Source organism: Lemur catta, chromosome 5 (genome assembly GCF_020740605.2).
Source record: "Lemur catta isolate mLemCat1 chromosome 5, mLemCat1.pri, whole genome shotgun sequence".
Taxonomy (NCBI): Eukaryota; Metazoa; Chordata; class Mammalia; order Primates; family Lemuridae; genus Lemur; species Lemur catta.
This window is the reverse complement of record NC_059132.1, coordinates 37326802-37344288: the sequence shown is the minus strand read 5'-3', so window position 1 is coordinate 37344288 and position 17487 is coordinate 37326802. Positions and strand designations below refer to the sequence as shown.

General features: G+C 37.7%; 1 long non-coding RNA gene across 1 annotated transcript; it reads right to left on the bottom strand.

Moving 5' to 3' along the window:
* Window positions 1-10855: 10855 nt before the first annotated feature.
* On the bottom strand, window positions 10856-16597 carry LOC123638150. Its single transcript, XR_006735204.1, has 5 exons — window positions 16522-16597; window positions 15390-15585; window positions 14228-14456; window positions 13248-13381; window positions 10856-10939 (listed from the first exon to the last, which is right to left on the bottom strand). It is a non-coding gene; the product is annotated as an uncharacterized LOC123638150 (long non-coding RNA).
* Between the last annotated feature and the right edge of the window lie 890 nt (window positions 16598-17487).

Sequence of the window (17487 nt, the reverse complement as noted above, 5' to 3'; positions counted from 1 at the left end):
GATGGATGTTTCCTGTGCATTGATATAAACCGTCTTTCTCTTCTGCTCTAAAGCTGTAGAAGGCCCCAGGGAAGTTGCAAAATAAAAAAAGTTTTAGGTTCTTGAGTCATCTGCCAATCTCCTGGCAGATACCTTCACATCTCAGAGTTGACCCAGAGCAGTAGCATTATTTACATACATGCATACATAAAGAGGCATAAATGTAACACAAATATAGAAATAGTGCTGTGATCCATCAGCAGTGTGGCTCATCTGTAGGGTTATTCCACCCACACTGTTCATCTGCACTGGCTCCCGTCTCAGAGGGAGCTTCCAGACACAAAGTGGGCAAAGCAGCCTGAGATCTTCAGACTCTACACAAGGGCTGTGACCTGCACAGGGAATAAGCCTTTCTCCCAGGTAAATTAAGTGCTATGAGAGACAAAGAAAATAATCCCCCCAGACCCATGAGGAGTCTGTGTGTGTGTGTGTGTGTGTGTGTGTGTGTGTGTGTGATATATATCTATGGTCCCCAACCTCCGGGCTGCAGACCAGTACCTGTCTGTGGCTTCTTAGGAACCGGGCCACACAGCAGGAGGTGAGTGGCAGGTATTTACAGCTTCTCCCCACTGCTCACATCACCGCCTGAGCTCCGCCTCCTGTCAGATCAGCAGCATCATTAGATTCTCATAGGAGCTCGAACCCTACTGCAAAGTGCCCACGCGAAGGATCTACATTGCCTGCCACTTATGAGAATCTAATGCCTGATGATCTGCGGTGGGGCTGAGGCTGTGATGCTAACGGTGGGAGCGGCTGCAAATAGAGATTATAATTAGCAGAGAGGTTTGTATGATTATTTCATTATATTTATAATGTAGTAAGTATAGAAATAAAGTACAGAATAAACGTAATGTGCTTGAATCATCCTGAAACCATCCCCCCTACCGCCTGTCCCTGGAAAACTTGTCTTCCTTGAAACCAGTCCCTGGTGCCAAAAAGGCTGGGGACTGCTAATATATAATATATATTAACATACAGTTGTATTATATGTAGACTGTATACACACACACACACACAGAGACACACACACATATATATGGAGAGAGAGAGAATTAAAATGCAGCATAATAAATGCCAAGAGGGGAAGTACAGAGTTCTCTGGGACATGTTACAGGGACCCCTAACTCTGCCTTGGAGGAATATATATACATATATGTGTGTGTGTGTGTGTGTGTGTGTGTGTGTGTGTGTGTGTGTGTATAAACATAAAATAGGCTAGAACACACATAAACATAAGCTTGGAACAACAGGCTTTCAATAAATAATTGCTGGCTTGGTCATAGTTTTTGTTACATAAACTAAGTATAAAATAAAGTGCTAAATTGAAAATGCTCAGGTGTCAAATTCACAGAGTAGGAAACCTCCATTGCCTGTAATCCTGGGGCACAGAACAAGGAGGAGGCGACCTGGTAAAGTATGTCCAACACTTCTCCAGAGACAGAGACAACTGACGGACACGAATGGTGGCCTTTCCCTAACAGCATTGCCACAGGTGGTGACCAGAAACATGCCAGGACTCTGTCCTGCTCTAATGACAGCCCTTTGTTCCCAGGAGAATATGAAAGCCTCCTCCACTTTGATCACATCCTATCACACTGATCACCCCGAACCGCAGATGCTCAATGTTTTCCCAGGGCTACATGTCCCTTTTCTTATTTATTTCCCTTTCTGTCTCCTGTGTGAACCATCTTCCATCTGTGGATATCAAACCTGCATTGAGAGAATAAAGGAAGACTGGCTTTTCATTATATGTCTACTTTTTTTTTAAGCTCTTCTTTTTTTACTTTTTCCTGTGTGTTGTATAACATTTTCAATTAAAAAAATGAGTTTGACAGAATAAAACTCTGCATGTTGCCATCAACCATTCTTCCTGCCATCATTATAATATTAGCAGCAGCTAGACTCAAGCGAGACTTGCAGCTGGCCAGGAAGATTTGCTTTGATTCCAGCCTCTGACTCAATCCCATTTCTGCTATAAAGTAGGGCAGTGAGATACAGCAGCAGGACTGGCCTCTTGTGCTCCATTTATTCCAGTGCTGCAAAACTATTTGACTTTCTTTAACTCCAGAAGGGCCAGTGCACAGGATGCAGCTCCGTGTGGCCTCCCTGGTGAGTTATTCTCTGAGCCCCTGTCAGAGGTTGGGTAAGAGAGAGAGATATGAAAAGGGGGAACCTACTGTGTAGTAATCCTCTTACCCAATACATTGGGTACAAAGAAGCATAATGCTAACAGAGAGTCAATTATTATACGCTAACCCATTCTTTCATTGATCTAGAAGTTTCACAGTGGCTGACATTCACAGGACTCCAAATCTTTGCGTTATTCCTTCTTTGTGCTTTTACTAGGTGTCTCTGCCTCCTACTGTAAGTGCCTCTTCCCCTCCCCTAGCTCGTGACTTCTCTCTCATTTGACTTCTTTTCTCTCCAAAACCCAGCTCTGTTCTCTGCTTTGGTGCTTAGCTACCACCTCTGCCCCAAGGACCACGGAATGAAAGGAAGCAGGATGGATGGTTTGGAATTGGTCACAGGAAGCCAGAAGAGAAAATGAAGGAAAACAAAACTGAAAGGAAGGGAAGCAAACATTCTCTCTTGCTGGCAAAAAATATTTTAGGAAAATAGGCTCTAATTTAGATGTGTGAAGGCAGGTCTCACCTTTCACCGCAAAATCATGGCCATCTTCTGAGAGTCAAACCAATTGAAGTTGGTTCCTCTGGTCATAAAGACCTCATACAGGCTTGTTTTTATATAAATTATTATTATTATTTTTTTTTGAGACTGAGTCTCACTCTGTTGCCTGGGCTAGAGTGCCGTGGTGTCAGCCTTGCTCACAGCAACCTCAGACTCCTGGGCTCAGGGAATCCTCCTGCCTCAGCCTCCCAAGTAGCTAGGACTGCTGGCATGTGCCACCATGCCCGGCTAATTTTTCTATATATATTTTTAGCTGTCCGTATAATTTCTTTCTATGTTTAATAGAGATGGGGTCTTGCTGTTGCTCAGGCAGGTCTTGAACTCCTGAGCTCAAATGATCCGCATGCCTTGGCCTTCCAGAGTGCTAGGATTACAGGCATGAGCCACCTCACCTGGCCTATATAAATATTTTTAATTAATACATGCCTTCATCAAACACAAGAAGGATTAAGCTTTACCACTCACCAGAGACCCTGAAATTAGATTGATTGTCTGCATCTTAGTTTGCTTTTTCAACACCACTAATTCATTTTTACTAGGTCTCTAATTAGCTTTATCTATTTCTCATTCTGCTTGGCAGACTCAAATGCCTGCAGCTCACCAGTCAGCCTCTGCAACCTTTAGGTACTGCTCTCTGCACAGTATGTTAATATTTAAATTATCTAGCCCACTGTGAGGAAGAACATCAATTAATTTCCATATGAGAGCCAGGCTAACACCTCTTCTTCCTCCCCACCCCAAGAATGGTGAAATTTAAATGAAGGAAAGGGACAGTATTAGGGAGAATTGAACCAAAGGCAAGAAATTTTCACTCATATTACAGAATCTGCTGCCCTTGAAACACCTTCCATCAGAACCAGTAGCTTTGACATCATTACTGTAGTGAATAAATGCTCCTCTGATGGTACTTGTTAACCAGAGAGTGACCCATGAAACAGTGGTGAATGGAAGGCAGGAAGATTTAATATTATGTTTCTTGATGTATCTCAGGCCGCAAGAACAGTACCTGGATGTGGTAGGCAATTGATAAAAACTTGTTGAATGAATTTATTATAAACACTAGATTTTGTATAAGGCAAACACTGCTAATGCTCCCCAAAACTGAAACATGTAAAATAGAGACAGAAGACAGGATGGTTTGCAGCAAGTAGAAAAGACAAGCAAAGTCAGAGAGAGAAAACACTAGCTAAGTTGTCATGACAAATGATTGAAAAGCAGATAATTCTTACCTCCTTGCTGGGCAGCTGTTGTTTATCAAGAATATCGCTTCCATATAGACATATCCATATCACATACCAGATGAGGTGATCAGAGACATAATACGATTTATGTGGAGAAAGTAATTGTGAGAGCCTATTCTAGGCAGACCACATGTAAAGTATTGGCTTAATTCTGAGCCCTGCAATTTAGGCAGGACATTGACAAACAGGTGGCCTCCAGAGGGACAGATGAAAATGGGAGGTCATGTGAAAAAAGGCTGTAGTATCTGGGAATTTTTAATCTAAAGCAAGTATCTGAAGGGCTGGTAGCATCAGTATTAAACCAGATGGAAGAAGTGGATCAATGAAAACAGATACTTAGCTCAGCATAATAATATTTAAAGCAAATAAAGTGACCCCGGCTGCCATTCTAGCTTAGGCTTTCAGTATTTCTCACCTGTATAGGTGGACAGGTCTCTTTATTGAATTCCCTACCATCTGACTTCCCCATCCCAATCTGTCCCAATGCATCCCTGCCAATAATGCCAGCCTGGCATTTCTAAAGTGCAACATTCACTGCATCATATCTAAGCTCAAAATCTCTTTAGTGGCTTCCAACTTTTCATGTTGTACCTGATTCAAATTTCTCAGTCAGGGAGGATGCCACAGTGAGGCACAATTTACTCTTCCAGGGATCTTCATGTACCCCACATGCATGCTATTCTCCCAGCTAAGCAAAGCCTCTCATTCTTCCTCAAACCAACATTACACTTGCAAATGTCAGTCCTGGTTAATCTCTCTCCATGTGACATGATTCCTGAGCATCTCAGTTTGTCAAAAATCTCACCACCTTTTAAAGGACCTTTACAATTCCTTCCCATTTTTGATGAGATGAACACTTTATTATTCAAAAAATATTCAAAATCTCCCTCAAAGAGAAAGTTGTCTTTGTTTTGGAAAACCCCTTAGTGACTTCATGAGATAGGAAGAAAATCAAAACAGCAGAATCCCAAACAAGAAAGAGGAATGGTTAAGTGTCTGCACATGGGGAAAAAAAGGGACAAAAAACAGAGTTTGTTTTTCCTTTTTGCTAATACAGAGGGGTGGATATAAGAGAAAGAATGGCATTGAAAGGATTTATGTAGGGTGAAATGGAACTGTGAGATTTGCCTGCTAGGATCACCACTGCTGTGTGGAGCATGGATTGAGGTATGAGAAGGGAGGGCAGTTGCATTGATCTAGATGATGATCATGATGGCGCCACAGCCAAGGACATGGTAAGTAGAGATGGTGAGAAATGGTCCGGTGAAGACATTCACTGGGCAGATCCACCAGGATCACTGATGATCATATGTGGGGAGGGGACGAATCACAGTTAAGACCTCAACTTCTGACTTGAGCAACTGGACGGTTGGTTGTTAGAGCCAATACTGAGATCAGCAACAGTGGGGTGGGGGAGGTGGAAAACAAACATTCCATTTTGGATGATTCTGTCTCAGGTGTCTGTGAGATATACAAACGGAAATAGTAACTAGGCAATTGGATAAGTAAGATGAAAGCCCAAAGGAAAGATCTAGCTTAGAGAGATAAGTTTGGGAGCTATCATTATGAGGTGGCATGTAAAATTATTAAAATTGATTAAATTACCTAGGGAAAGGAAAAAAATGGGAGAGAAAAGAGGCCAGCCGAGTTCCTGGTCTTTAGAAATCCCAAAATTGGGGTTGGGTGAAAGAAAAGGAAACTTCAATGTGGACAGAGGAAAGGCAGCCCAAGGGGAAGGGGCACACACGAGGGGTAATGCATGCAGGCAAGATGACCGGAGACTCACCCAGGAGCAGAGAATGCTAACCACATCAGCATTACAGAGAAACCAAATAACAGGTGAACATAAAGTCGATTTCACCTCCATAAAGCTGCTAATTCCTTTATTCTTACTCAATGCATGAAGAGATTGGATGCTGAACTTTTGAAGGCAGGAGACTTCGATAGGAGCATGAACTCTTCCTCTACGATAGCAAGAGCAAGAAAAATATGGATACACTTAGAGATTCCCAAGTCTCCACAGAGCGTAATGTCCCTGCAGGCAGCAGCTCTCTGAGAGAGGAAGCAGCTAATGATCTCACCTCCGCAGGACCCCAAAACCTGCAGTCCCCTTAACTCTGAACTCCAGCAACACGACATCACTATGCCTTTCACAGCAGCAATTTGCAGATTTGCCTACAAGAATATAAATTCCTTGAGGGGATAAACAACGCTTGTCTGCGTTCTGTGGGGCACCCAACACAGCATCTAGCTTAGAAGTCTTCAATGTGTACTTTGCAATTGAGATCATAGGTTTTTTTCCTTTGAAACATTGCTGGAAAGTTCTTAGCATCACCAGTGTATTATAAAAGATAGAAGAACCTGACCCAGAAATTAGTAAAATCACAAATGACTTAATCTATAAATATATTACTTTTCCAATTTAAGAGAAAATCCTCATATGAGCTAAAGAAAAATAAAAAGGATTAATTACACAAGTGACAGGGCTATTTGATAGCATATTAGGGATCGGGTAAGAGAAAAGCTCAAAGCTGAGTTCAGTATTTCTTCTGAACTGAAGATTGTAAGAGGAGCATGCCAGAAACAAAAGCCATAGTGTTTGCAGAAAATGTACTTTAAAATAATTTGCTCCAGGGCTTGAAATTGCAATGTTCACTCACAACCCAAGGATCTGGAGTTCCAGGAGTGGGTTATGCCAGATGATTTTGCTTTTATGTCTCACACAGAGTAACCCACCATGGCCTTTCATTCAGAGCATATTACCCAGTTTACAGTCTTAAGAGATGGGAAAAGTAATCTTGGGATTTATAGAAGAGGCTTATGCAAAATAAGTGAGTCCAGAGGTAAGAGGAATTTTTAGGGAGAAGGCTAGAAAGAAATAAGAAAAGGCAGAGGTGAGGTTAAGCTATTTTTAAAAAGTCTTGAATAAAGTAGGATGCGGTACTCTGTGCAAGTAGGAAAGGGAGGTGGGTGCATCAGAGAGGTGACAGAGAAGTTACTTCCGTTGTTGACCACAAATCTCACATTTTTATGTTTTCTGCACAACGTAACTTGCAATTCCTTAACTCAATACTTTTGAAACAATGGTAATCTGAGCCCTCAGATTCTCCAACCAGAGCAGGACAGGTCTTTGCGACTATTCCCCCAGTTTTTAACAGAAGTTCCAGATAACGCTATTGGTTTTCCAGGATGCTGGGGACCATCAGAACCTGCTCTGGCAGGTGGGTTTGCAGGCTCTGTGGACCACTTCAGCTAGTCTAATTTATCCGTCTTGGAAAAGATCTCACAAACTACAGAAAATGCTTGAATATTAGAATCTAGAATCTTCCTTCCAGAACACACAAAAGCCTTAGTCCAACTTACTCATTTTAAAAAGGAGAAAAATGAGACATGGAGATACTATGTGAATTGCACAGCTAACACAAGAACTACTAATCCAGCATGATACCATGAATAAGTTTCTGAACTTGCGTGTCAATTTTTTCATCTGTAAGTATGATGATGATCACTTTGCTAGGTGGTGAGAGACAAAATAACTGAGGTATGTAAAATACATAGCACAATGATCAGCTTGATTGACACACAGCAGATGCTGCATAAGTTGGTCTCTCTCTTTCACTCTGTCTTAGACCCAGGACATGATACTTTACCTAATGCTATCAGAAACAACCATTAAATCAAACACAAAACTTTTTCTAGTTTCAAGTGCACCTAGAGAAAGGAATTTTCAGGGTCCCCTTCTTATTCCAAATGAAGCATGTTTTTTCATGTTGCACCCACAGTTAGATTATTAAATACCTTGGACTATTTAAAGAGATTTATGTTGCTTCTTAAATACTACCTTTATTTTTTCCCTTTTTTTTAATCTCAGCATATTATGGGGGTACAAAAGTTTAGATTAGGTATATTGCCCTTGCCCGCCGCCCCACCCCCCCGGAGTCCAAGCTTCAACCGTGTCCATCCCCTGGACAGTGTGGATCGCACTCATTATGTATGTATACACCCATCCCCTCCCCTCACACATCTGCCTGACACCCGATTAATGTTATTCCCAAATGTGCTCTTAGGTGATGATCAGTGAAATCAGTTTGATGGTGAGTACATGTGGTGCCTATTTTTCCATTCTTGGGATACTTCACTTAGTAGAATGGGTTCCAGCTCTATCCAGGAAAATACAAGAGGTGCTATTATCATCATTGTTTCTTATACCTGAGTACTACTCCATGGTATACATATACCACATTTTATTAACCCACTCATGTATTGACGTGCACTTGGGTTGTTACCACCTCTTTGCAATTGTGAATTGTGCTGCTATAAACATTCGAGTGTAGATGTCTTTTTTATAGAATGTCTTTTGTTCTTTTGGGTAGATGCCCAGTAATGGGATTGCTGGATCAAATGGTAGTTCTATTTGGATCTCTTTGAGATATCTCCATATTGCTTTCCACAGAGATTGCACTAATTTGCAGTCCCACCAGCATTGTATGAGTGTTCCTATCTCTCTGCATCCACACCAACATTTATTGTTTTGGGACTTTTTGATAAACGCCATTCTCCCTGGAGTTAAGGGATATTTCATTGTGGTTTTGATTTGCATTTCCCTGATGATTAGAGATGTTGAGCACTTTTTTATATGTTTGCTGGTCATTATTCTGTCTTCTTTTGAAAAGTTTCTGTTCATGTCCTTTGCACATTTATTGATGCGGTTGTTTGATTTTTCCTTGTTGATTTTCTTAAGTTCTATATAGATTCTTGTTATCAGCCCTTTATTGGATGTATAGAAAGCAAATATTTTCTCCCATTTTGTAGGCTGTCTATTCACTCTAATGACAGTTTCCTTGGCTGTGCAAAAGCTTTTTAATTTGATCCGATCCAATGTGTTTATTTTGATTGCTGCTGTGATTGCTTTGGGGGTCTTCTTCATAAATCCTTTACCTAGGCCAATGTCTAAGAGACTTCCCAACACTTCTTCCAGAATTCTTAAGATTTTATACCTTAGGTTTAAGTCTTTTATCCAACGTGAGTTGGTTTTTGTGAGAAGTGGGGATCTAATTTTAATCTTCTATGTGTGGATATCCAGTTTTCCCAGCACCACTTATTGAATAGAAATTCTTTTCTGCAATGTATGCTTTTGTGTGCTTTGTCGAAGATTAGATGACAATATGAAGATGGTATTATAATTGGAATCTCTGTCCTATTCCAAAAGTCTGTATCTCTGTTCTTGTGCCAGTACTATACTGTTTTGGCTACTATAGCCTTGTAGTAAAGATTGAAGTCTGGCAGACTGATGCCTCCCAATTTATTCTTTTTGCTTAAGATTGCTTTGGCTATACAAGGTCTTCTCTGGTTCCAGAAGCAGTGTAGAATTATTTTTCCTAAATCTGTAAAGAATGATAGTGGAATTTTGAATGGATTGCATTAATTCTATAGATCACTTTAAGTAGAATGGACATTTTAACAATGATTCCACCAATCCATGAGCACGGTAGGGATTTCCATCTGTGCACATCCTCTACACTTTCTCAGTGTTTCACAGGTTCACCCTATACATATCTCTCACCTCCCTTGTTATATATATTGCTAAATATTTAATTTTCTTTGATGCTATTGTGAAAGGTGTTACATTTTTTATTTGATTTTTGGCTTGACTGCTATTGGCATATATGAACACCATTGATTTGTAGGCATTTAGTTTGTATCCTGAGACTTCACTGAATTTTTATATCAATTCCAGGGGTCTCTTGTTTGAATCTTTGAGATTTTCTAGGTATAATAGCATATCATCAGCAAAGAGCGAGAGTTCGACTTCTTCTGCCCCTATTCAGACACCCTTAATTCCCTTCTCTTGTCTGATTGCTATGGCAAGCACTTCCAGCACTATGTTGAATAGAAGTGGAGATAGTGGGCAAACTTCTCTGGTTCCAGTGCTAAGTGGGAATGCTTCCAATTTTTCCCCATTCAGTATGATATTGGCTGTGGGTTTATCATATATGGCCTTAATAATTTTAAGGAATGTTCCATCTATGCCTATTTTGTTAAGGGTTTTTATCATAAAAGTGCACTGTATTTTATCAAATGTTTTTTCTGCGTCTATTGAGAGAATCAGATGGTCTTTATTCTTGCTTTATTTATGTGGTAAATTACATTTATAGATTTGCATATGTTGAACCATCCCTGCATCCCTGGGATAAAGTGACCCCACCCCCTGCTCGTGGTGAATTACTTTTTTAAATGCTCTTGGATTTGGTTTGCTAAAATTTTGTGGAGGATTTTTGCATCTATATTCACAAGGGATTTTCATCTGTAGTTTTCTTTTTTTTGCTACATCTTTTCCTGGCTTTGGCATCAAGTTGATACTGGCTTCACAGAATGAGGTGGGGAGGATATCATCCTTCTCAATGTTGTTGAATAATTTCTGCAGTATAGGCATGAGTTCTTCTTTGTAAGTTTGGTAAAATTCAGATGTGAATCCATCTGGTCTGGGACATTTTGTTTTGTTGGAAGACTTTTAATTGCTGCTTCAATTTCTGTGCTTGATATTGGTCTGGTCGGGAATTCTATTTCTTTCTGATTGAGCCTAGATATGTTCTGTGTAAGCATTTGGAACTTGAAACTTTTCTCTAACTTTAAGACTGTTTCCAAAAGTTAATCAGAAATAAACAAATGAAGGAATGAATGATCAGAAAAATGAAAAGCTTTGGACAAATTTTATTTCTCCAAGAAGAAAGAGTCATATAAATCAGTGCTTAAAATTAAAATTATAAACAGCTGACATTTTGGCAGTCTGAGGATGTAAAACTGGCTTTCATTTGCAAGACCTACTTAAAAGTCTTTCACATTGTATATTTTTTTTAAAAAAAATTGGCACATATTGCCATGATGCTTTCTAAAGAATGTCTTCATTTAGATTTGACTCATCAGTGAATTCTAGAGAAGAAGCTCTTCCACAGGAGAGTATCCAGCAGCACCTGGAAAGGAAAGACAGAGTATTCTTTACCTAACAGATTTCATTGGAACTAAGTGAAGGTGAGTAAAAAATAGTGAAGAAGTTTATCAGCATGTTAATAATAAAAAATATGTATGTACAAATGTAATATAAAATTATTATTAAATATAATTTGCCTGTAGTTGCACATTGAATTAATTGTCATTGTGGTTAGGTATCAGAGCTTCTGCTTTTCTGAGTCTTCATTCACTTACTCAACAACCATGTGCTAAGGTACTATGACAAGCACTGGTATACAAGGTAAGGATAATACAGCCACATCACTGACCTCAATAATCATATAGTATACTATGAAAAAGAAAACAGACAAATAGGCAATTTCCATGCAGAGTCATAGAGACTATAACAAGTTTAAAAGAAGGCACAATTGGAACACACAGAAGGGCCATATGTCTAAGTCTTCTCTCCAACACTATAAACTTTTTCATGCAGTGATATGGAAGTTGATAGCTGAGAGACAAGGAAAATCTGTGCCAGATAGAGGGCAGCAGCAAATGCAAAGTGCTGGACGTGAGGAGGAATGCTGTAGAATTCTAAATAGTGGAGTTTAGTGAGATGCTACGGCAAAGGGGCAGAGTAGGGTACGTGGTAAGAGATAAGGCTGAATAAAGTAACAAGAACCACATTAATATGGGTGCTTTTTCCCATGCTAAGAAATATGGAACTTTTTCTGAGGGCAAAAGTACACCAATGATATAGTGAATGACTCATTTACAATGTCACCCGTCAGGTGACTGCATGTGAACTGCAAGTGCTTGGCTAAATGTTGCTAGTGAATCTGGGGTCTTTTGGCCTGAAGTTGCTAACCTAAAGGTAGAAAGTTGATGATGCCTTGGTTTTCTGAGAATAGTTCCAGTGTGCTGGCTGACACACTGACAGATTCATGGGGATGGCAGGAGTAAATAAAGTGTAGAGCCAGAAAAAAAAAGTTACATACACTTCATGAGATTTGTAAAAAGCTATGAAACGTGATGATGCAATCACGAGGCACAAGTATACTCTTCAGTATGAATGCTAGTGTATTCACATCTTTAATTACATGTGTGGATGAGGAAATATTTAAAGTAGTGTCTATTAACCAAACAATGGAGAGGAAAGCCACTTGTTTTTTACAGTTGATCTCAGAAATCATTTTGTTAATCTCAATTTAATTCATAAAATTTGACAGGATACCTTCTTCCAGTTCTATAGTTATTTCTTCATAATATTCCTGCCTCATCTCAAATAAGTCAAATACTATTTATAATATTTAGGTAAATCAGATATATTTTCATGAGACGATTGCAAAGACTAAACTTCACTTGAGAAGTGCTTAAATAGAAAAATAATCACAGAAATAAAATAAAATTCTTATTTATTTACATGCAGACAATAGAGAATATATATGTGTGATGCTACTTACATTAATCTAATAAAAAGCACAATTAATATTGGTCTATTGAATATACATCATTTCAAAAGGGTGACATTTTCTCTTATTAGTACAAAGGGTGGAGAATTCAAGTAACATTTTCACATGAATGTGTTACTTTGTAATTCTTAGAAAAATCCTGCCTTTTATATAAAAGTATGATGAGTTCTTCTCACTTTGATGGATTTTTCCTTAAAATTAAGTTGCTATAGTCCACTTCTAGAAAATTAAAATTTTAAAATATGCTTTATGCTGCTAACTTTTTAGCTCAAAATCTTAAATATACACATGAGGAAAATGGCACTAGCATAATGTCATGTGAATATTTTGGCAGAGATTAAGTAAAAGTATTTTGCTGTCTGTATTATGACTAACGTTTTTTCATATGAACACAAAGAGTTCATAAAATTTGCTTGAAAAAAGGATAAATATGCATTACAGCCAGTTTTCAAACCTAGTTTCTTTGATTCATGATCTTCTATAATTAGAATAAGGCAAAAAAATATATGGTTCTTTGTTACTTTGATTTATTTTCAGAAATTAGTACCAAGTTTCTGAAACATCTGACTACTTATAGATGCAATTATCTACTTGTTTATGAAATGTGTGAAAACATTTCAAACTATACTGTAAATGTTCTCATCTAGAAGTTTCTTATTTAAATCTTTTATATAAAAGATATTGTCCCTCTATCCTCCTGCCTAAGCCTCCCAAGTAGATGGCACTGCCGTATGCACTACCGTGCCGAGCCTTTAAAATTCTCCCCCTAGTCAAAAATGGTGAAACATTGGACAAATATCTTAAACTGGGTCAAGTATAGTTGAACTATTTTTTTTTTCCTAAACATCTCTACAATTACCATAGCTTTTCATTGTTGGATTCATTTTGAGATTTTCCAGAAATAGATTCTTTGGTGAAATCAAATTTTGGATTGGGATGCTCTTCTTACATCTTCAGGAGACATGGGCACCATGTTTGGCATTCCATGGAGTTCTGGGTAGGAAGAATATAATTGATTCTGTTTGGTCATCATTGCTGTTTAAAGACTCTTGATGGTCTTTGCAATCATAGTCACAATCATTCAAATGATACCAACACAGAGAGACAAAAGTGAATGCCATTTTAAAAATTCAAATGTTTGCTTGATTTAACTATTTAAAAAGTGCTGTGCAATTGCCCATCAACAGGCACATTTTACAGAATTGAGATAAAAATGCTGTAATTACCATGGGAATTAAAGATGTATTACTACTTATGTGAAAGAAAAAGACAAATCTTTTAATTTAAAAAGAGAAGTTAATCTTTGTAGTTCTACAGGTTTATTTAATTCATGAAGCTTATTTATCTTGGATTGTTATAAATAATAAACATCCAGATGTGGTTGTGTTTGGATGCCAATCATTCCCTTATGATTAAGGGCAGAAAATTTGATATGGTAGAGGAAAACCTTAAAAGTGTTATGAATCACAACCACAGTCAAACTAAAATCAATTAGAAGGAAGCCAAAGCACCTCTCAATATACTTTCTGTTATTAGCCAATAAGATTCAATCTCTAAAATTTAACTTAAATGCAGCTTTTAAAGAAATTTACAAAATGTCATTTTCATTACATATGTTGAATAGCATTAATATTACTACATGAGTATCTCTTGAAAATGAGAGCTGTAGGGACTGTAAGAAAATGGAAAAATTTCTCTTTCCTCTCTTTATTAACACAGAAAATTGTAACCTTTACTTAGCATGCGTAGGTCCTTTAAAGAACTCAGTATTTCACCAAATAAAAACAAGTATTATATCAGAAATCAGAAACCCAAAGGAAAGAAGATAATATAACTAACCTCACTCAAGTTGTTCTTCCTGCTGGTATGTGAAGTCCATGGGCAGGAAAAAGAGAACGTTGAGTATTCTTTTGAAGTAAATTCTCTGTGAAGACCTAAACCATTATTAAGATTGCCACCAGGAGGTGACTATAGGACTGTCCAAGAGTGGTAAAGAAAGTTCTGGTCTCCTGTCTCCACAAAAAGATTGCTACTGAATGCTGCTAGTCTCTCAGTAGTTCTGTGAAGACTGCAAAAGACAAAGTTTAGTAGTTCATTTTTTTCCTAAATTATTCCTCAATGATTATATTTTTAAAAAGTGACCTTGAGAGAAAATGGAATTTCCCACTAAATAGTGTTTTAACTCGGAAAATGTGTCACAGCATGCCTACTCTGTGCAGTTATAGTTTTGCAATTGTTCTAAAGACGTATAAGCATTCCTAGGGGAATGTCTGAAAATAGTAATTCAAATGAAGTAAGGAGCAGAGAGAAATGTCTAACAATAATGTGAGGCTTAACAGGTAACACTTGCTGCCTTCTGGAATGGATCTATTTATAAGATTCTTGAGGGAGTCATTAGAAATACTTGTATTTAAAGGGTTAGTAAGTGAAACATTACTAACCTATTGGAAATATGTTATTAGCTTGAATATAATGGCCATTAACTATGTGTAAGTAGATCAAAACACAACATTGCATTCCTTAGATACATACAGTAAAATGCTTATCACTAAGAAAAGGTAGATATTATTGTATTTAGTAAGGCAGTATAAAGAAGTTAATTTACTGAGTGCCAGAAACCACCAAGAGTAGTTGCAGTAATTGACTCTTTTGGTTTACCTTGTAATCTTTCAAAAAGTAGTTAAACTCATTAACATTTCTATTTAGGGACTGGTAACAAGCAATTTTATAACAGCATCATTGTCTAAATTATAAGACTTCAAAAATACTTAGCTGAAAGCCTATTAGGTCAGGTTAATGACATGAGAATATTAAGGGGAAAGAAAGTCATAAAAAAACAAAAAAGATGGAGAGATATAAACTGTTCTGGACTACCATTAAAATTATAGTATGCACTTAGCTTTCATGTCCCACTAATGTCATAAACCTGTCTCACTAAAAAGCATGTTTTCAAGGCAAATTAATGAACTAAATTTATTTTCTATTCCATACTTTGACTTACTTTTTAATTTTGTTTGACAAGTATTTTCTAACTTCCAATTCTAATTGATAGAGGTGCTTGTATTTTCCCAATTCAATATAATGAAAGACTTCTCAAGAAGTTTTCCTGTTGGAGACTTCAGATTCAAGATCTTTCATTCTGAGTTCCATCTGACTTCTAAGTGAAGTTTTCTGTATTCTTCAGATGCTGCTTGTGCCTGAATCAAATTAAAAGGATACATTTTTAGCAGTGACAACCTCAATAATTCTTGCATATTTGTTTCCTTCACTTTTAAATCAGACAGCCATTTTATTTTATTTTATTTTATTTTATCTTAAATTTTCAAGACAATGTCTCCTTCTGTCACCCAGGTTGGAGTGCCGTGGCCCAATCATAGTTCACTACAGCCTCAAATTCCTGAGCTCAACCAATGCTCCTACCTCTACCTCCTGAGTAGCTGGGACTGCAGGTGTGCACCACCATGCCTGGCACATTTTATTACTTTTTGTAGAGATGGGTTCTCATTATGATGCCCAGGCTGGTATCAAACTCCTGGCCTCAAGTGATCCTCCCACCTCAACCACCCTGGGAGGCATGAGCCACTACACCCAACCTCAGAGAGCAATTTTAAATATGTGACAAAAGAAGCTGAGGTTTAAAACATTTAACATCAATTTTCAATTAAATTGATAATTTCATCTGGCTTATAAAGAATTGAATCATTCCTCAATTACTACTTATGTGATCTGATAATCCAAAGAAAAATAGGAGTAATTTAAAATTTTAAAATTTGAACAATTTAACAGAAATACAATTCAAGAATATGGTACAATTTCTAAATCACATTTTTTTTCTTTTCCTAATAGTCTTCTTTTATGCTAACTGGCCCAAATAATCAAATGATTCTCTAAGGAGTATCAGCCTTCTCAAAGATCCATTTAGTTATAATGATGACAGAAACTAAAAAAGCTAAAGGGAGCAACAGAGGCAACCTTCCTTCTAGAAATCTGCAAATCCAATTGCTGTAATGGAAACAGAGAAAACACACAATGTACACATCAAAAATATAATGTGCAGTGAAATAAAGTAAGTGCATTTCACACTTAACTAACCTGTAAAAATAGATTGACTTGTTTGAATTTTTCTACAATACCTTTCTTGTTCTTTCTTCAATCTCTCACTTATAGTGTTCAACTTCACCACATTGAAAGCGCAAAAATCCTGTGGTGCTGGATGAAGGTGGGAGATACCAGTATATAAAGAGATGAATATACAGATTATATAGAGATATAAGTATAACCATGGGTTCATACACACACAGATTTTCTAGTTCTGACTGCCAAGAAGCAATGAAAATAAATCTTGGTTTCTATTTTTTTATCTTTCATTTTATTAGTTTTTTTTATTTCTTGGTTTCTAAATAACATTTTCAACTATAAGGAATCAGGTCTTTGGAGAAATGATTGATTCTAGGACCAGGCCAATGAAAATACGAGATGATCCTGGAGCATCCTGTGGTGCCAAAAACAAATTTAAAAAGTGTCCAAGAACAAAAGGAGAGGGCACGTCAAAGAGGCATAGAGCTTACCTGAACAAGCTACCAATTGCCAAAGCTAGCACTATCTGAGCAACAACAACAAATAGTGTGATATTGAGGGGTTATAATCCAGAGTGAAATATAAATATACATGAGTCATACTAATAAAAATAATATGATGGATAAATAAATGGGAGAGAGGAATCATCTTTCCTATGGAAGAGTGTCCAATAATTTATGCAGAAAACATGGGGAAATAGGAAATCACTATTAGAACACCACAGTAGTAGTCGCTGCAGGCAAGATCCAAAGTCGGATCGATATTATTGGGTGAAACCTGAAAACAAGAGATTTGTAAAACCTCAATATATATTTAACCACATATTTACTAACTGCTGTGGTTAGTCTGATGCAATTATAACATACACAGTGTGGAAAGGGAAAGATAATAAGTTCACATTGGAGAAACGTGGCAGACTCCACCTTAACCAGGTGATCATGGTTAATGCCAGCAGTGATATCTTGCCCCCGTATGATGTGAGGAAAAGGTCGCTTCGCCTTTGTGTTATTCTCCCCACAAAT